The sequence below is a fragment of the Mobula birostris genome, chromosome 5 (assembly GCF_030028105.1).
Source record: "Mobula birostris isolate sMobBir1 chromosome 5, sMobBir1.hap1, whole genome shotgun sequence".
In the NCBI taxonomy this organism is placed as follows: domain Eukaryota; kingdom Metazoa; phylum Chordata; class Chondrichthyes; order Myliobatiformes; family Myliobatidae; genus Mobula; species Mobula birostris.
Genome location: NC_092374.1, coordinates 19,493,534 through 19,515,138, shown reverse-complemented (window position 1 = coordinate 19,515,138; position 21,605 = coordinate 19,493,534).

Below are 21,605 nucleotides of genomic sequence, written 5' to 3'. Positions count from 1 at the left end.
AATTAAAAGATTAGTCATAGTGGTACTGAATGCTGGTGAACACACAGAGGTCCAAATAACTTACTCTGGCTTCACCTTTATCAGGGAGGGAGGTTTGCTAAGGCTGCTGGGAAGAGTTTAAACTAGAATTGCTGGGAGTTGGGAACTGAACTGAAGAGACTGAGTAAGGGGCTGTTCACTTACAAATAAAGAAAGCTTAGAGACATGCGAGAGGGAGGATAGGCAGGTGATAGGGAAGGGATGTGCTCAGACCGATGGTTTGAGATGTGTCTATTTTAATGCAAGAAGCATCATGAACAAAGCGGATGAGCTGAGAGCATGAATCAGTACTTGGAGCTATAATGTTGTGGCCATTACTGAGACTTGGATGGCTCAGGGGCAGGAATGGTTACTTAGACCGCCAGGCTTTAGATGTTTCAGAAAGGACAGGGAGGGAGGCAAAAGAGGTGGGGGTGTAGCACTGATGATCAGAGATAGTGTCACGGCTGCAAAAGAGGAGGAAGTTATGGAAGGATTGTCTACAGAGTCTCTCTGGGTGGAAATTAAAAACAGGAAGGGGTCAATAACTCTACTGGGTGTTTTTTATAGACCACCCTATATTACAAGGGTCAGTGAGGAGCAGATAAAGGGATAGATTCTAGAGTAGTGCAATAATAACAGGGTTGTCATGATGGGAGATTTTAATTTCCACAATACTGATTGGCATCTCCCTAGAGCAAGGGGTTTAGATGGTGTGGAGTTTGTTAGATGTGTTCAGGAAGATTTCCTGACACAATATGTAGATAAGCCTACAAGAGGAGAGGCTATACTTGATCTGGTATTGGGAAATGAACCTGGTCAGGTGTCAGGTCTCTCAGTGGGAGAGTATTTTGGAGATAGTGATCACAATTCTATCTCCTTTACCATACAATTGCAGCAGGATAGGAACAGACAAGTCAGGAAAGCATTTAATTGGAGTAAGGGGAAATATGAAGCAGTCAGGTAGGAACTTGGAAGCATAAATTGGGAGCAGATGTTCTCAAGGAAATGTACGGCAGAAAAGTAGCAAATGTTCAGGGGATGGCGTTCTGCATAGGTATGTTCCAATGAGACAGGGAAAGGATGGTAGGGTACAGGAACTGTGGTGTACAAAGCCTGTTGAAAAACCAGTCAAGATGAAAAGAAAAGCTTACAAAAGTTTCAAAAAACTAGGTAAAGATAGAGATCTAGAAGATTATAAGGCTAGCAGGAAGGAGTTTAAGAATGAAATTAGGAGAGCCAGAAATGGCCATGAGAAGGCCTTGGCAAGCAGGATTAAGGAAAATCCCAAGGCATTCTACAAGTAAGTGAAGAGCAAGAGGATAAGACATGAGAGAATAGGACCAATCAAGCATGACAGTGGAAAAGTGTGTATGGAACCGGAGGAGATAGCAGAGGTACTTAACGAATATTTTGCTTCAGTATTCACTACGGAAAAGGATCTTGGCGATTGTAGGGATGACTTACAGCGGATTGAAAAGCTTGAGCTTGTAGACATTGAGAAAGAGGATGTGCTAGAGCTTTTGGAAAGCATCAAGTTGGATAAGTCTCTGGGACCGGATGAGATGTACCCCAGGCTACTGTGGGAGGCGAGGGAGGAGATTGCTGAGCCTCTGGCGATGATCTTTGCATCATCAATGGGGATGGGAGAGGTTCCAGAGGATTGGAGGGTTGCGGATGTTGTTCTTTTATTCAAGAAAGGGAGAAGAGTGAGCCCAGGAAATTAGAGACCAGTGAGTCTTACTTCAGTCGTTGGTAAGTTGATGAGAATGATCTTGAGAGGCAGGATTTATGAACATTTGGAGAGGTATAATATGATTGGGAATAGTCAGCATGGCTTTTTCAAAGGCAGGTCGTGCCTTACGAGCCTGATTGAATTTTTTGAGGATGTGACTAAACACATTGATGAAGGTAGAGCAGTAGATGTAGTGTATATGGATTTCAGCAAGGCATTTGACAAGGTACCGCATGCAAGCCTTATTGAGAAAGCAAGGAGGCATGGGATCCAAGGGGAACTTGCTTTGTGAATCCAGAACTGTCTTGCTCACAGAAGACAACAATTGGTTGTAGGCAGGTCATATTCTGCATGGAGGTCGGTGACGAGTGGTGTGGCTCAGTGATTTGTTCTGGGACCCCTTCTCCGTGATTTTCATAAATGACCTGGATGAAGAAGTGGAGGGATAGGTTAATAAATTTGCTGATGACACAAAGGTTGGGGGTGTTGTGGATAGTGTGGAGGGCTGTCAGAGGTTACAGCGGGACACCGCTAGGATGCAAAACTAGGCTGAGAAGTGGCAGAAGGAGTTCAGTCCAGATGAATATGAGGTGGTTCATTTTGGTAGATCAAATATGATGGCAGAATATAGTATTAATAGTAAGACTCTTGGCAATGTGGAGGATCAGAGGGATCTTGGGATCCAAGTCCATAGGACACTCAAAGCTGTTACACAGGTTGACTCTGTGGTTAAGAAGGCATACGGAGTATTGGCCTTCATCAACTGGGGGACTGAGTTCAAAAGCCGGGAGGTAATGTTGCAGCTATATGGGACCCTGGTCTGACCTCACTTGGAGTACTGTGCTCATTTCTGGTCTCCTCACTACAGGAAGGATGTGGAAACTATAGAAAGGGTGCAGAAGAGATTTACAAGGATGTTGCCTGGATTGGGGAGCATGCCTTATGAGAATACATAGAGCATAGAATAGTACAGCACATTACAGGCCCTTCGGCCCACAATGTTGTGCCGACTCTCAAACCCTGCCTCCCATATAACCCCCCACCTTAAATTCCTCCATATATACCTGTCTGGTAGTCTCTTAAACTTCACGAGTGTATCTGCCTCCACCACTGACTCAGGCAGTGCATTCCACGCACCAACCACTCTCTGAGTAAAAAACCTTCCTCTAATATCCCCCTTGAACTTCCCACCCCTCACCTTAAAGCCATGTCCTCTTGTATTGAGCAGTGGTGCCCTGGGGAAGAGGTGATGGCTATCCACTCTATCTATTCCTCTTATTATCTTGTACACCTCTATCATGTCTCCTCTCATCCTCCTTCTCTCCAAAGAGTAAAGCCCTAGCTCCCTTAATCTCTGATCATAATGCATACTCTCTAAACCAGGCAGCATCCTGGTAAACCTCCTCTGTACCCTTTCCAATGCTTCCACATCCTTCCTATTGTGAGGCGACCAGAATTGGACACAGTACTCCAAGTGTGGCCTAATCAGTTTTATAGAGCTGCATCATTACATCGCGACTCTTAAACCCTATCCCTCGACTTATGAAAGCTGACACCCCATACGCTTTCTTTACTACCCTATCTACCTGTGAGGTTGAATAGGTTGAGTGAACTTGGCCTTTTCTCCTTGGAGTGGCGGAGGATGAGAGGTGACCTGATAGATGTGTATAAGATGATGAGAGGCATTGATCGTGTGGATAGTCAGAGGCTTTTTCCTAGGGCTGAAATGGCTAACACAAGAGGGCACAGTTTTAAGGTGCTAGGAAGTAGGTACAGAGGAGATGTCAGGTGTAAGTTATTTTATGCAGAGAGTGGTGAGTGCGTGGAATGGGCTGCCAGCAACGATGGTGGAGGCGGAAACAATAGGGTCTTTTAAGAGGCTCCTGGGTAGGAATATGGAGCTTAGAAAAATAGAGGGCTATGGGTAACCCTAGGTAATTTCTAAAGTAAGTACATGTTTGGCACAGGATTTGGGCTGAAGGGCCTGTATTGTGCTCTATATTTTCTATGTTTCTATGTTTCTATGTGGGCACGTGGCCAAGTGGTTAAGGCATTGGACTAGCAACCTGAAGGTCGTGAGTTCAAGCTCCAGCTGAGGCAACGTGTTGTGTTAATCACACAGTGCTCTGCGACGACACTGGTGCCAAGCCATATGGGTCCTAATGCCCTTCCCTGTGTCGTGGAGAGGGGAGACTTGCAGCATGGGCAACTGCTGGTCTTCCATACAACCTTGCCCAGGCCTGCGCCCTGGAGAGTGAAGACTTTCCAGGCGCAGATCCATGGTCTCGCAAGACTAACGGATACCTTTATGTTTCTACGTTAACTTCTAATATTCATCTCAGTCGCTCAGCGACACAGATGGTAGAGCCACTGCTCCACATCCCCAGTGGTCCAGGCTCGACCCTGGTCTCTGGTGCTGTCCGTATGGAGTCTGCATATTCTCCCTGTAACTGTGACAAGTTTCTTGGGTGTTTCAGTTTCCTACTTCATCTCAAAGCCACATGGACTGGTAGGTTAACTGGCCTATGTAAATTGCTCCTAGTGTGTAGGAGGGAGGTAGAAACTACAGGAGGTTTACTAATTTGGCCACTGGTTTACAAGCAGTGTAGTGTGTAGGGAAAATCTCAGGAAGGACAGGCAGATGATAGGGCAAAATTAGAGTTAGTGGGATGAGTTGCAGTGTAACTCTGCTTGCCTGCAGAAGGCAGAGGGTGGTGGTGGAGGGAGTACATTCAGATTGGAGGATCGTGAATAGTGGTGTCCCACAGGGATCTGTTCTGGGACCTCTACTTTTCGTGATTTTTATTAACGACCTGGATGCGGGGGTAAAAGGGTGGGTTGGCAAGTTTGCAGACGACACAAAGGTTGGTGGTGTTGTAGATAGTGTAGAGGATTGTCAAAGATTGCAGAGAGACATTGATAGGATGCAGAAGTGGGCTGAGAAGTGGCAGATGGAGTTCAACCCAGAGAAGTGTGAGGTGGTACACTTTGGAAGGACAAACTCCAAGGCAGAGTACAAAGTAAATGGCAGGATACTTGGTAGTGTGGAGGAGCAGAGGGATCTCGGGGTACAAGTCCACAAATCCCTGAAAGTTGCCTCACAGGTGGATAGGGTAGTTAAGAAAGCTTATGGGGTGTTAGCTTTCATAAGTCGAGGGATAGAGTTTAAGAGTTGCGATGTAATGATGCAGCTCTATAAAACTCTGGTTAGGCCACACTTGGTGTACTGTGTCCAGTTCTGGTCACCTCACTATAGGAAGGATGTGGAAGCATTGGAAAGGGTACAGAGGAGATTTACCAGGATGCTGCCTGATTTAGAAAGTATGCATTATGATCAGAGATTAAGGGAGCTAGGGCTTTCCTCTTTGGAGAGAAGGAGGATGAGAGGAGACATGATAGAGGTGTACAAGATAATAAGAGGAATAGATAGAGTGGATAGCCATCGCCTCTTCCCCAGGGCACCACTGCTCAATACAAGAGGACATGGCTTTAAGGTAAGGGGTGGGAAGTTCAAGGGGGTATTAGAGGAAGGTTTTTTACTCAGAGAGTGGTTGGTGCGTGGAATGCACTGCCTGAGTCAATGGTGGAGGCAGATACACTAGTGAAGTTTAAGAGACTACTAGACAGGTATATGGAGGAATCTAAGGTGGGGGCTTATATGGAAGGCAGGGTTTGAGGGTCGGCACAACATTGTGGGCCGAAGGGCCTGTACTGTGCTGTACTATTCTATGTCCTATGTTCTGTGTAAAAGGGGGGCAAAATCGATAAGGGTGGTGGATACAGGACTGAAGGTGTTATATTTCAATTCATGCAGTATACAAAGTAAGGTAGCTTTTCTTGAGCACAGTTAGGGATTGGTAAGTATGACTTTGTGGGCATCACTGAATCATGGCTGAAAGAAGATTATAGTTGGGAGCTTAATGTCCAAGAATACACATTGTATCTGAAGGATAGGCAAGTAGGTAGAGGAGCTGGTTTGGCTCAATAGTTAAAAATAAAAACAAATTCTCAGAAAGAGGTGACAAAGGATCTGAAGATGTGGAATCATTGTGGGTAGGGTCAAGGAACGGCAAGGGTAAAAGACCCTGATGGGAGATACTGTGTATAGAGGCTTCTGAACAGTAGCCAGGATGTGGTCTACAAATTACAACAGGAGATAGAAAATGCTTGTCAAAAGGGCCATGTTATGATAGTAGAGTCGGGAACTGAAGGTAAAGGAATTCTGAGGAGGCAGTTATCATAATGTACAGGAGAAAATCTGCAGATGCTGGAAATCAAAGTAACACGCTCAAAATGCTGGAGCAACTTAGTAGGTCAGGCAGCATCAGCGGAAAAGAATAAACAGTTGACCGTTTCAGGCTGAGACCCTTCATCAGGACTGGAAGAAAGAGATGAGAAGTCAGAGTAAGAAGGTGAGGGAAGGGCAGGAAGAAGTACAAGGTGGTAGGTGATAGATGAACCAGGAAGAGGGAGGGGGTGAAGTAAACAGCTGGGAAGTTGATTGATGAAAGAGATAAAGGACAGAAGTGGGGACCTGACAAGAGAGGACAGAAGGCCATGGAAGAACGAGAAGGTGAGGAGCACCAGAGGGAGGTGATGGGTAGGTATGGAGATAAGGTAAGAGAGTGAAATGGGTGTGGGGAATGGTGAAAGGGAAGGTGGGGGGGCAATGACCAGAAGTTCAAGAAATTGATGTTCATGCCACCAGGTTGGAGGCTGCTCAGATGGAATATAAGGTATTGCTCCTCCAGCCTGAGTGTGGCCTCAATGCGGCAGTGGAGAAGGCCATGGACTGACACGTCGGAATGGGAATGGGAAGTAGAATTAAAAAGGGTAGGCACCAGGAGATCCCGCTTTTCCTGCTGGACAGAGTGTAAGGTGCTTGGAGGAGGCCACACCGGGAGCACCAGATACAGCAGATGACCCCAACAGACTCACAGGTGAAGTGTCACCTCACCTGGAAGAACTGTTTGGGGCCCTGAATAGTAGTGAGAGAGGAGGTGTAAGGGTAGGTGTGGCACTTGTCCACTTACAAAAGTAAGTCCCGGGGGGAGGAGGATCAGTAGGAAAGGATGAATGGACAAGAGCGTTGCATGGGGAGCAATCCCTGCAGAAAGCAGGCAGTAGTGGGAGGGGGAGGGAAAGATGTGCTTGGTTTTGGGATCACGTTGGAGATGGCAAAAGTTATAGAGAATTATGTTCTGACATGGAGGCTGGTTGTGTGGTTGGTGAGGACAAGAAGAACCTTGTTCTAGGTGGGGTTGCAAGTCCATGGGTTGACAGCAGATGTGTTAGAAATGGAACCTCCGTGGGTGAGGGCAGCATTGATGGTGGAGGAAGGAAAGCACCGTTCTTTGACAAAAGAGGACATCTCATTTGCTCTGGAAGGAAAAGCCTCATCCTGAGAGCAGACACAGTGGAGACATAGGAGAAGGGGATGGTATTTCCACAAGTGACAGGATGGGAAGAAGTATAGTCCAGGTAGCTATAAGAATCAGTAGGTTTATAAAAGATATCATTAGATAGACTGATCCCAGAGATAAAGATAGAGAGATCGAGAAAGGAGAGGGAGATGTTGGAAAAGGACCAGGTAAATTTGAGGGCAGTGTGGAAGTTGGAGGCAAAATTGATGAAGTAACGAGTTCAGCCTGGGTGAAGAAGAATGGCATTTGTAAGAGGCTACTGTGACGCCAAAAGTCACTCTGAGTGAGATGCAGTAATCAGTGGCTGTAACTGGAGTTGAAATTCATGGCTCCACAATCCATAAGACCTTGCACAAAAAAGGAAGAGTAACAAGGAAGAAGCCCTGGCTAAAAAAAAAATCCTTGCCCATAAAGACTTTGCGAATTGTCACTTAGAAGACACTGTAAAGATTAAATACTGTGTATCAGCCTAGTAACACCATCCCTTCTGTAAAGTATGCTGCATCATGCTTTTCAGCAGCAGGAACTGGAAATCTGGTCAGGGTAGAATAGAAGATGAATGCTGCTAAATACAGAAAGATCCTGGATAAAAGCCTGCTAGCCTCTGCCAGAAAACTTAGACTGGTGAGGAAATTTGTCTTTCAACAGGACAATGACCCAAAGCACACTGCCGGAGCAAATATGGAGTGGCTTCAAATGAAGAAAATTAATGTCCTTGAGTGGCCCAGTCAGAGTCCTGACCTTAACCCGATCAAAAATCTCTGACAAGGTTCAAGATTAATGTCCACCACTGCTCGCCAACTAACATGGCACAATTTTGCAAGGAGGAATGGACAAATCTTGCTCCATCACATTGTGCAAAACCAATAGAGATTCATTCAAAAAGACTACTGGCTGTAATAACTGCGAGAGGTGGGTCAACTATGTACTGAGCAGAGGGGGATAAATACTTTTGAACTGTGGACATTTCAGTTTTTGAATTTTTAGTTGTTCATGCTTTACAATTTTCCTTGTTTTGGTTTTTCCGCTCTACTGTAAAAAGAGGAGCATGTGATTCATAAATAAAAATTCTCAGTTCAATTGATCAAAACCCTTGGTTGTAATACTCACAAAGTATTACAAAGGCTTGGGGGCTGAATACCTTTACAAGGCATTGTACAATTCTGAAATAAAGAATAAAATGCCAAATTATTTATGTTTTGAAATTTCTACTTGCTTGAACAATAAAGCTATTTTATAATATTTAGGATTTAATGTATAATGCATCGGTTTCTGTTACCTGAAGTGTTTCTCACTCTCTCTCACATGAACAAATCAATTTTAGATTAGCACTGACCTTCAAACTAGCTCACTTTGTTGTGTAGGTGGAATTTGGTTAAAGCAATTAGTCGCAAATCAGTAGGAGGTATAAACTTACTGCAGAACACTGTCTTAATGATCAACTAAATATAGATAGTTATTGCAATGAACTATAACCCATGTCATCTGCAAAACGTGGGGGGGGGGGGAGATTAATTTACAGCTTGTTACTAAATTAGAGACTCAAAAGATTGCAGTTAGTGGAACCTGCAGCAACAAATAATCTGCCAGAGGAACTCAGTGGGTTGAACAGCATCTATGGGAAGAAGGGGTGATGAGGGGAGGAGCTGGGGGGAGAGAGAGTAATTCTGATTCAAGATTTTAACTAGGTGCGTGGCAAGTTCCTTACCTTCCTACACATGCTGCTTAACCTGCTGAGGTCCTTCAGCAGATTGTCTGTTGCTTATCATGAAAGTAAACCGTTTGGTGAAATTTGGTGACACAGTCAGCATTAAAATTAGACTGCTTTCTTTTTCTTAATATTTTAAATGAAAATCTTCCTACATTTGTATTCAAATACGTAAAATCCAACTGTTTCAAGATTAAATGCCAAGGGATCTCTGAATTCAGACGATTAACAGAGTATAGAAGATTAAGGATTAAAGATTAGCTTCATTTGTCACATGTGCATTGAAACACACAGTGAAATACCTCATTGCATCAAATCAAATCAACAAGAATTGTGCCTTGCAGCTCACAAGAGTTCCCATGCTTGTGGCACTAACATAGCCTGCTCACAACCTACTAACTGGTCAGATGCTAACTGCATTTCATTGGCTTTGTATCTGTGTTCGGCATGATGACAATAAAGTTGAATTTAATCTAATCTAATCTAATCTACTCTGAACTGTATGACCAAGGAATGTGAGAGGAAGTGCGGCACCCAGAGGAAACCCATGAAGTCATGGAAAGAACATGCAAACTCGTTACAGATAGTGACTGGAATCGGATCCTGATCAGTGACTACAGTAAAGTGATTGCAGTCACCACTCCACATCGGGCGAGAGCATTGTCACAACCTGCTGCCTCCTTTGAAAAGCCGACCTGCAAGTATAACCTTGTGTCTGATTCTAGCAAGTATATTTGATGCTCCCCAGTTTCAATAAATGACTAATTTTAAGAGGCATCACTGTAAACTCACACCCAATCCTTATTGGCTATACTGTAGACTCTCCAAACCTTCAGGTTTTCAGGTGGCAACAAACAATCTGCTGGAGAAACTCAACAGGTCAAGCAGCATCTGTACGAGGAAGGGAATTGTCAACGTTTCAGGTCAAACCTCTGCATCAGTACTAAGTTCGAAGTTCAAAGTTTGAAGTGAATTTGTTATCAAAGAACATACACGCCACCATATGCAACCTTGGGATTCATCTTTTTTTGCAGGCATTTACAGGAAAATAAAGAAACACAATAGAATGCATGAAAAAACCATAAATAACAAAGACTGACAAACAGCCAATCTGGAAAACAAGACAAATCGTGCAGGTAATAAAAGAAAATAAATACGGAGTTGTAGAGTCCTTCAAAGTGCATCTATAGGTCATGGAGTTGGTTCTTTGTCAAGGTGAGTGAAGTTATCCATGCTGCTTCAGGACCCTGATGGTTGTAGAATGGAGAGGGTAAGTAGTTGATATAAAGAGGAGAGCGATATGGGTGAGATAAGTGGTGGTAAATGATAGACTGGAAGGTGTGGGAATGGGAAGGGGAGTTGAAATGGCACGCAAATGAGAGCTCGAGACAACAATTGCAAACAGAACACAGATACAGCATTACTGTACAGACAGATCGTGGGCTGCCAGTCCATTGCTTCCTGAAAGTGACAACACAAGTAGTTAGGGTGGTAAAGAAGACACAGTAACGTACTGGTCAGCACAACACTTTACATTGCCAGTGATCACCAATCAGGTTTCAATTCCCACCACTGGCCGTAAGAAGAATTACGGTCCCTGTGACTGTGTGTTTCTCTGGCTGCTCTGGGCTCCTCCAACATTCTAAAAAGATGTATGGGTTAGGGTCAAAGCTAGTAAACTGTGGCTGAGTTCAACTTGAAATTTGATAAGGAGAAAGTAAATTCTGATGTAGCAGTATCTCAGTGGAGTAAAGGAATTACAGCGGTATGAGAGAGGAGTTGGCCAAAGTAAATTGGAAGAAGCTGTTGGTAGGGATGTCATGCTCTTCTGGGAAAATGAGGAAGGTGCAGGGCATATGTATTCCAAAAGTGAAGAAATATTCATATGGTAAAATAGTACAACCATGGCTGAGAAGGGAAGTCAAAGCTATTGGAAAAGCAAAAGAAAGTGCATACAACAAAGTAAAAATTAGTGAGAAGATAGAGGACTGGGAAGTTTTTAAAAACCTGCAGAGAGCAACTAAAAAATCATTAGAAGGGAAAAGATGAAATATGAAAGCAAGCTAGCAAATAATATCAATGTGGATAGTGAAACTTTTTTCAAGTATGTAAAAAAATGAAAGAAAAATAAGAGTGGATATAGGACCGCTAGAAAATGAGGCAGGAGAAATAATAATGGGGTGCAAGGAGATGGTTGATGAACTAAATGAGTATCTTGCATCAGTTTTTACTATGGAAGACACTAGCAGTATGCCTGATGTTGTGGTGTGTGAAGGAAGAGAAGTGGATGCAGTTACTATTACAAGACAGAAGGTGCTCAGAAAGCTAAAAGACCTAAAGGTAAATAAGTCACTTGGACCAGATGAACTGCACCCTAGTGTTCTGAAAGAGGTAGTGGTAGAGATTGTGGTGGCATTAGGAATGATCTTTCAAAAATTATTGGACTCTGACATGGTGCCAGAGGTCTGGAAAATCCAAATGTCACTCGACTCTTTAAGAAAGGAGGAAGGTAGCAGAAAGGAAATTATAGACCAGTTAGCCTGACCTCAGTGGGTGAGAAGATGTTAGAGTCAATTGTTAAGGATGAGGTGATGGAGTACTTGGTGACACAGGACAAGACAGTTCAAATTCAGCATGGTTTCCTTCAGGGAAAATTCTGCCTGACAAACCTGTTGGAATCTTTTGAGGAGATTACAAGTAGGATAGATAAAGGGGATGTAGTGGATGTTGTATATTTGGACTTTCAGAAGGCCTTTGACAAGGTGCCACACATGAGGCTGCTTACCAAGTTAGAGCCCATGGTATTGCAGAAAAGTTACTAACATGGTTAGAGCATTGCCTGATTGGTAGGAGGGAGTGAGTGGGAATAAAAGGCTCCTTTTATGGTTGGCTGCCAGTGACTAGTGGTGTTCTGCGTGGGTTGGTGATGGGACTACTTCTTTTTATGCTGTATATAAATGATTTAGATGATGAAATAAATGGCTTTTTTGCCAAGTTTGCAGATAATACAAAGACTGGTGGAGGAGCAGGTAGTGTTGAGGGAAGAGGTAAGATGCAGAAGGACTTAGAATAAGAAAATGGGCAAGAAAGTGGCAAGTGAAATACAATGTTGGAAATGCATGGTCATGCACGTTGGTAATAGAAATAAATGTGCAGACTATTTTCTAAATGGGCAGAAAATCCAAAAATCAGAGATGCAAAGGGACTCGGAAGCCCTTTTACGGAACACCCTAAAGGTTAACTTGCAGGTGTAGTTGGTGGTGAGGAAGGCAAATGCCATGTTAGCATTCACTTCAAGAGGGCTAGAATACAAGAGCAAGCATATAATGCTGAGGATTTATAAGACACTGGTGAGGCTTCATCTTGAGGATTGTGAACAGTTTCGGGCCCCCCATCTTAGAAATGATGTGTCGGCATTGGAGAGGGTCCAGAGGAGGTTCACAAGGATGATTCCAGGAATGAAAGGGTTATCATACGAGGAACGTTGATGGCTCTGGGTCTGTACTCACCAGAATTCAGAAGAACGAAGGTGGATCTCATTGAAACCTTTCAAATGTTGAAAGGTCTGGACAGAGTAGATGTGGAAAGGATACTTTCCATGGTGGAAGAGTCTACTACAAGAGAGCGCAGCCTTAAGATAGAGGGGCGCCCTTTTAAAACAGAGATGCGGAGATATTTCTTGAGCCAAAGGGTGGTGAATTTGTGGAATTTGCTGCCACATGCAGTTGTGGGGGCCAGGTTGATGGGTGTATTGAAGGCAGAGATTGATAGGTTCTTGATTGGACATGGCATTAAAGGTTATGGGGAGAAGGCTGGGAACTGGGGTTGGTTGAGGAGGAGAAAAAAAAAGGATCAGCTATGATTGAATGGTGGAGCAGACTTGATGAGCCTATTGGCCTAATTCTGCTCTTTTGTCTTATGGTCTTATGCATTAAGACCATAAAACCATAAGACATAGGGCAGAGTGAGGCCATTCAGCTGATCAAGTCTGCTCCACCATTCAACCATGCCTGACTGACATTCCATCATGTCTCTCTCAGCCCCCTTCTCTTTCCTTATTTCCTGCGTTTATTTCATTGCATATTTCAATGCTTCAAAGTACATGGGACAAATAAAAGCTATACTTTTCCTTTTCTTTCTTTTTATATGTTAGAGAATTGAGTATTGTGGTTATCAAGCTTTGCTGTAATGTATACGCTGCAGTGGCAAGGCGGTTAGCACGACACTATTACTGCTTGGGGCCTTGGAGCTCGGAGTTCAGTTCTGGCGTCCTCTGTAAGGAGTTTGTACGTCCTTCCCATGAGTGTGTGGGGTTCCTCCCACAGTCCAAAGATGTGCTGGTTAGTAGGTTAATCGTCCTGTGATTAGACCAGGGTTAACTAGGTGGGTTGCTGTGCAGTGCGGTTCATTGGGCTGGAAGGACCTGTTCTGTTTTGGCGTGTGACCAAGTGGTTAAGGCATCGGTCTAGTGATCTGAAGGTAGCTAGTTCGAGCCTCAGCTATGGCAGCGTGTTGTGTCCTTGAGCAAGGCACTTAACCACACGTTGCTCTGTGATGACACCAGTGCCAAGCTGTATGGGTCCTAATGCCCTTCCCTTGGACAACATTGGTGGCATGGAGAGGGGAGACTTGCAGCATGGGCAACTGCCAGTCTTCCATACAACCTTGCCCAGGCCTGCGCTCTGGAAACCTTCCAAGGCGCAAATCCCTGGTCTCACAAGACTAATGGATGCCTATTAGGTTTAAGGTGCAAGGGAAAGAGCTTGAAGAAGATTTGCAAGCCAGTTATTTACAGTGGGTGGTAGGTGCCTGGAAGCTGGAGCCAGTAAAGTTAGGTGGAAGTAGGTCTAATAACAATGTTTAAAAAGCATTTAGATAGGCACGGTCAGCACGGTAGTTTAGCAGTTAGAGTAATACTATTAAACTGAGGAGACTCAGTTTAATTCCTGCCACTGTCTCTAAGGAGCTTGTACGTTCTCCCCGTGACAGCGCGGATTTCCTCCCGGTGCTCCTGTTTTCTCTCACATTCCAAAGATGTACAGGTCAATAGGATAATTAGTCGTACGGGTATAATTGGGCAGCAGAGGCTTGTAGACTGGAAGTGTTTGCTACTGTTGTGCATTTCTAAATAATAAAAAAACATATTTGTAAGGAGATGGGATTAGTTTAAGTTGGCATCATGGCCAGCACGCATATTGTTCTATGTTTTATAGACTCATTACATTGAACCCTGCTATGAGGGGCTTGTCCAGCAGCACAGAGTAAAGATAAACCCGCATTCGTTGGAGAAGTAGGGGAGGTGATCTGAGTAACATATGTGAGACCTTGAAAGAGCTGAGCTCGGTCAATGATGAGAGGCTATTCTCTAAAACATTTAGCAATCTGATTAGAGGTTGGTTATTTAGGAACAATGTGAGAATTCATTCCTTGAACCACTGCAGGTCTCTATCTCTTTGCTTTTTAAAAGCCTTTAAGCTTTTGATCAGCTAGAGTTTTGTCTCCTTATCACATGTACTGTCAGACTATTTTAGTGTGAAGTACCTTTGAGAACATTTCATACCTTGGTAAAAGATAATGGCAAATAGCTGGAGAATATGCAGGCTGTAATATTAGTAACATTATAGAGTGAGATTCTGCAGATGCTGGAAAACACAGCATGCTAGTGGCGCTCAGCCGGTCATGTAACATCTATACAGATGAATAAATATTCAACATTTCAGGTCAAGACTCTTCATCAGGAGATTATAAAATAAGTAGTACCATATCATTTCTATGATAGTACTTAAAGTTTCTCCCGTAATATTATTATCTGAAAAATTCACAAAAGATTTAATATTTAGTATCATGAATAGTAAACAGCTATGAACTTCATGACATACCATAAACAGTTAAGATACATATCATTTTAAAACACTAGCAACACAGACAAAATGCTGGAGTAATTCAGCAGACGAGGCAGCATCTATGCAAAAGAGTAAACATTTGACATTTCAGGCCATGTCTGTTTAGTTTCTGATGAAAGGTCTTGGACCAAAACATCGACTGTTTACTTTTTTTCAATAGATGCTGAGTTCCTCCAGCATTTTGTGTGTGTTGTTTGGATTTTTAGTATCTGCGGATTTTCTCTTGTTCATGATTTTTAAACTCTAACAAGACCATAAGACCTTAATAGGCATCCGTTAGTCTCGTGAGACCATGGATTTGTGCCTTGGAAGGTTTCCAGGGTGCAGCCTGGGGAAGGTTATATGGAAGACTGGCAGTTGCCCATGCTGCAAGTCTCCCCTCTCCACACCACCGATGTTGTTCAAGGGAAGGGCATTATATAACCATATAACCATATAACAATTACAGCACGGAAACAGGCCATCTTGGCCCTTCTAGTCCATGCCGAACTCCTACTCTCACCTGGTCCCACCAACCTGCACTCGGTCCATAACCCTCCATTCCCTTCCTGTCTATATATCTATCCAATTTAACTTTAAACAACAACATCAAACCTACCTCAACCACTTCTGCTGGAAGCTCGCTCCACACAGCTACCACTCTCAGAGTAAAAAAGTTCCCCCTCATGTTACCCCTAAACTTTTGCCCTTTAACTCATGTCCTCTTGTTTGAATCTCCCCCACTCTCAATGGAAAAAGCCTATCCACGTCAACTCTATCAATCCCCCTCATAATTTTAAATACCTCTATCAAATCCCCTCTCAACCTTCTATGCTCCAAAGAATAAAGACCTAACTTGTTCAACCTTTCTCTGTAACTTAGGAGATGAAACCCAGGCAACATTTTAGTAAACCTTCTCTGTACTCTCTCAATTTTATTGACTTCTTTCCTATAATTCGGTGAACAGGGCTGTACACAATACTCCAAATTTGGCCTTACCAATGCCTTATACAATTTCAACATTACATTCCAACTCTTCTACTCAATGCTCTGATTAATAAAGGCCAGCATACCAAAAGCTTTCTTCACCACCCTATTCACATGAGATTCCACTTTCAGGGAACTATGCACCATTATTCCTAGATCCCTCTGTTCTACTGCATTCTTCAATGCCCTACCATTTACCATGTATGTCCTATTTTGATTAGTCCTACCAAAATGTAGCACCTCACATTTTTCAGCATTAAACTCCATTGCCATCTTTCAGCCCACTCTTCTAACTGGCCTAAATCTCTCTGCAAGCTTTGAAAACCCACCTCATAATCCACAACACCACCTATCTTAGTATCATCTGCATACTTACTAATTCAATTCACCACCCCATCATCCAGATCATTAGGACCCATACAGTTTGGCACCGGTGTCTTCACAGGGCAATGTGTGGTTAAGTGCCTTGCTCAAGGACACACACGCTGCCTCAGCCAAGGCTCGAACTAGCGACCTTCAGATCACTAGACGAACGCCTTAACTACTTTGACACATTTCAACACATAAGACCATAGGAGCAGAATTAGGCTATGTTGTCCATCGAGTCTGCTCTGCCACTTCAACATGGCTGATCCAATTTTCCCCTCAACCCCAATCTCCTGCCTTCTCCGTGTACCCCTTCATGCTTTGACCAATCAAGAATCTATCAACGTATGCCTAAAATATACATAAAGGCTTGACCTCCACAGCTGTCTGTGGCAAAGAATTACACAGAATTACACTCTCTGGCTAAAGAAATTCTTCCTTATCTCTGTTCTGAAAGGATACCTGTCTATTCCGAGGCTGTATCCTCTACCTTTGACTCTCCTCCCACCATAGGTAACATTCTCTCCACATCCATTCTATCAAGACCTCTCACCATTTGATAGTTTCCAATGAGGTCAATCCTGATTCTTCTGAATTCCAATGAATACAGGCCCAGAACCATCGAATACTCTTCATATTACAAGCAACTGAATCGTGGAATCATTTTCTTGAGCCCCCTCTGCACCCTCTCCAGTTTCTGCCCATCTTTCCTCAGATAAGGGGCCAAACACTGCTCACAATACACCATGTGAGGCCTCTCAGTGCTTTATAAAGTCTCAACTGTCACGGTCCAGTCTGGTGACTCCTCATTGCAGTTAATTTCCTTTTCCCCGTGTTCCACTGGGCTCCTTGATTAGGGCACCTGATCCTCATTGGAACCGGCAGCATAAATACTCTGGCTTACATCTACTCGCTGCTGGTTCATCACCTCAGCAGTGCGGCTCTGCTCATTCCAGGCCGCCAAGAATGAGTCGGCTGTTCACAGTTCCTGGGTCGAGTCGAGAGCCTGCCGTCGGCAGTTCCTGGATCGAGTCGAGAGCCTGCCGTCCAGCTGAGTATTGCAGGCCGTTTGCCGCTGCTCTGAGCCACAATACGAATTGTGTATCATTGTATGTTTTTGTTGCCTTGTGTCCGGCTGAGTATTGCAGGCTGTTTGCCGCTGCTCGGAGCCGCGGTACGAATTGTCTGTCATTGTTTGTTTTTGTCGTCTTGTGTCTGGCTGAGTATTGCAGGCCGTTTGCCACTGCTCCGAGCCGCAATACGAATTGTCTGTCGTTATTTGGTTTTGTCGCTTGGTGTCCAAGTCAAGTTCAAGTCCAGGCTCCGAGTCCACGTCAAGGTTCAAGTCCACGTAAGAATCCTAATCCACTCTCCGTGCCTGTGTCCTGCACTAGGGTCCACTCCCTACGCCTCATTGCAACATCAACATTACATTCTTGCTCTGAAATGAATGTTAACATTGCACTTGCCTTCCTCACCACAGGCTCAACCTGCAAGTTAACATTTAGGGAATCCTGCACAAGGACTCCCAAGTCCCATTGCTCCTCAGATATCTTGTACTTGCTCTCTACTTAGAAAATAGTCAATCTTTAATATCTTCTACCGAGGTGCATGACTATACACTTCCTTACACTGTAGTCCATCTGCCATTTCTTTGCCCATTCTTCTAATCTGTTGAAGTCCTTCTGTAGGATTTCTATTTCCTCAAAACTACTTGCACCTCCACCTATCTTTCATCGGCAAACTTTGCAACAAAGCCATCAATTCCATCATCCAAACCACTGGCATATAATGTAAAAAGAATCAGTCCCAACACAGATCCCTGTAGAATACCACTAGTTACCAGCAGCCAGCCAGAAAAGCCTCCCTTTATTCTTACTCTTTCCAACCAGCCACTGCTTTATCGATCTAGAGTCTTTCCCATAATACCATGGGCATGCAGCTTGTTCTTCAGCCTCATATGTGCCACCTTGTCAAAGGCCTTCTGAAAATCCAAGTACACAACATCAACCCATTCTCCTTTGCCTATCCTGCTTGTTATTTCTTCAAAAAATTCCAGCAGATTTGTCAGGCAAGACTTTCCCTCGAGGAAACCATGCTGACTGTGACCTATTTTATCATGTGCCTCCAAGTACCCTGAGACCTCATCCTTAATAATCAACTCCAATATCTTCCCAACCACTGAGGTCAGACCAACAGGCCTACAGTTTCCTTTCTTTTACCTCTCTCCCTTCTTGAAGAATGGAGTGACATTTGCAGATCTCCAGTCTTCTGGAACCATTCCAGAACCTAGTGATTCTTAACAGATCATTTCGAATGCCTCCATGCTCTCTTCAGATCACTCTTTCAGAAGTTTAGGGCGTACACCACCTGGTCCAGGTGACTTATCCACCTTCAGACCTTTCAGTTTCACAAGAATCTTCTCTCTAGTTATGGTAACTTCATACATTTCATTACCCCTGACACTTGGAAATTCCACCATACTGCTGGAGTCTTCCACAATAAAGACTGATGCAAAATACTTATTCAGTTTGTCTCCTATTTTGTTGACTCCCTTTACTACTTCTCCAGCATAATTTTCCAGCAGTCCAATATAAACTGTCGCCTCTCTTTTACACCTTACGTGTCTGAAGAAGTTCTTGGTATCCTCTTTAATTTTATTGGCTAGCTTATTTTCATATACCATCTTTACTTTCTTAAAGACTTTGTCTAGTTGCCTTCTGTTAGCTTTTACAAGCTTCTCAATCCTCTAACTTCCCACTAATTTTTGCTCTATTATATGCCCTCTCTTTGGTTTTTCTATTGGATTTCTCTTGTTAGCCACAACTGTGTCATCTTTCCTTTAAAATACTTCTTGCTCTTTGGGATGAATATACTGTATCCTGAGCCTTCTGAATTGTTTCCAGAAATTCCAATCATGGCTTCTCTACCATCATCCTTGCCAGGGTTCTTTTCCAATCAATTCTAGCCAACTCCTCTCCCGTGCCTCTGTAATTCCCTTTACTCCACAGTAATATTGACTTTGAACTCCATTACTGGACTCGTTTCAAAATAAAGATTAGCTTTATTTGGCACATGTACATCACAACATCCAGTGAAGTGCTTTGGTTTGCATCAACAACCATCACATTCTGAGGACTGTGCTGGGGGCAGCCTGCAATTCTGCCAGTGCTTCTGGCGCCAACATAGCATGCCCCAAATTTACTAACCTTAACCTGTACATCTTTGGAAAGTGGGGGAAATCAGAGCACCTGGATGAAACCTATGCTATCATGAGGGAAATGTACAAATTCTTTACTGACAATGGTAGGGTAGCAATCAAACCCCAATCAATGATTGCTGGCACTAACCACAATACTAACATGCTACCCTAATATATTCAAGTATCAAGAAAATACATTTTTCTTTCTGCTGGAGCATTTAAACTCATAACTCGATCCACATTGTTGCCAAGATCTCGACCTAGCCTGAATTTCTCTCCTCAGTGACATTTGGTAAAAGTGATTATTCAAAACACTAGACATGTTTAATTTTGTTGAATTCCTTTTTAAGAACTCTTCCAAAACCTACCAGCATCCCTACTGGGAGCATCAAATTGAATTTGACTTCAGTGCATTAACAACTAAACTTTAAAGTAAATGCCAGGGGCGACTGAGTTTTAAAGCATTTGCAATCTGAATTCTTAAACTACAACAATGATTGGATTTATATGGCACCTTTAGCAAGTTAAAACATTCCAGGTCATCATACAGGAAGTTTTCCAGACAAAATATAACACAGAGACACATATGGTCATATCAGAGCTTGATGGAAGTGAAAGGATTTTAAAAAAGTCTTAAACATTACAGCACAGGAACAGGCCCTTTTGCCCACAATGTCTGCACTGAACACAATGCCAAATGAATCTAATTGTCCTCTGGTTGTATACAATATTTATCACCCCATTCCTGAATATCCACGTGTCTAATAGCCTCTAAAATACCACTGTCACATTTGGTTCCACTACTGCTTCTGGCAACCTGTTCCAAGCACCCAATACCCACTGTGTAAAACAAAAATCTGCTCCCTCATATCTCCTTCAAACTTCACCCCTCCCCAGCCTTAAGTGCATGTCTCTAGTGCTGTACATGTCTATCCTGGATCAAAAAATGATTTGTACTGTCTACACTATCTGTGCCTCTCATTATCTCATGAACTTCTATCAGCTCTACCTTCAGCCTCTGAAACTCCAGGTTTCTCCAAGCTCTTTGTATAGCCGACATTCTCTAATCCAGGCAGCGCTCTAGTAGAACTCTCCCACAGCCTTCTGGTAATGAGGCAACAGGAGTTCTCTGAGTACTTCCTAACTAAAGTTTGATGTAGTTACAACATGACATTGTGACTCTTATATTCAATCCCCTACCCAATAAAGGCAAGCATACCATATGACTTCTTAGCACCTTATCTATCTTAATGTCCACTTTCAGGGAGCTATGGACTTTGCATCCCAAGCTCCCTCTGTATATCAATGCTTTTAAGCATCCTGCCAAAACACAATGCATGTTTCTGTGCTGTAGTACTCTAATCTGACCTCCATCTCCATTTCTCTTCCCCAATCCATACTCAGCTGCATCCCTTGACAGTCCTCAAGAATGTCCACAACTCTATATATTGATGGTGTCACAACACTATATTGAGAGTCAGCCTTACCAGTATAGGTAGCCAAACATTTTATTTCAATTTCTATTCCCATTCCAACAAGTCGGTCCAAGGCTTCCTTTTGTGATAGGATGAGGCCACCCTCAGGGTGGAGGAGCAACACCTTATATTCCGTCTGGGTATAACTCCAACCTGATGGCAAGAATGTTGATTTCTCCTTCCTGTGAACAAATTTCCCCCCAACATCCCCTTTCCTCTATTCCCACTCTGACCTTTCACTTCTTCTCACCCTACCTATTAATTTCCCTGGGTCCCCTCCTACTTCCCTTTCTCTATTGTCCACTCTCCTTTCCTAACAGACTCTTTCTTCTCCAGCCCTTGACCTTTCCCACCCACCTGGATTCACCCATCACCTTCCAGCTAGCGTCTTTCCCCTCCCCCAAACATTTTATTCAGGCATCCTCCCCCTTCTTTCTCAATCCTGTAGAATGCTCCTGGCCCTAAGTGTCAACTGTTTACTCTTTTCCATAGATGCTGCCTGACCTGCTGATAGTGCTACATTGATAGTCAACGCTATATTGACAGTGTCTACAACTCTATCAATCGTTCCATCTGACTGATACATATTCTGTTGTATCAGTTGACAGTCCTCCACAGAGTACTCAACCCTATCAATCTTTGTGTTGCCTGAAAACTTACTAACCCTTCCATCAACATTTTCACCTATGTCATTTATCTATTTATCAGAAATTTCAGAGCTCCCAGTACCAATCCCTGTGGAACACGGACTTCCAGCCAGAATAGCATCATTCCACCAATACTCTGTCTTCAATGGACAAGTTAATTCT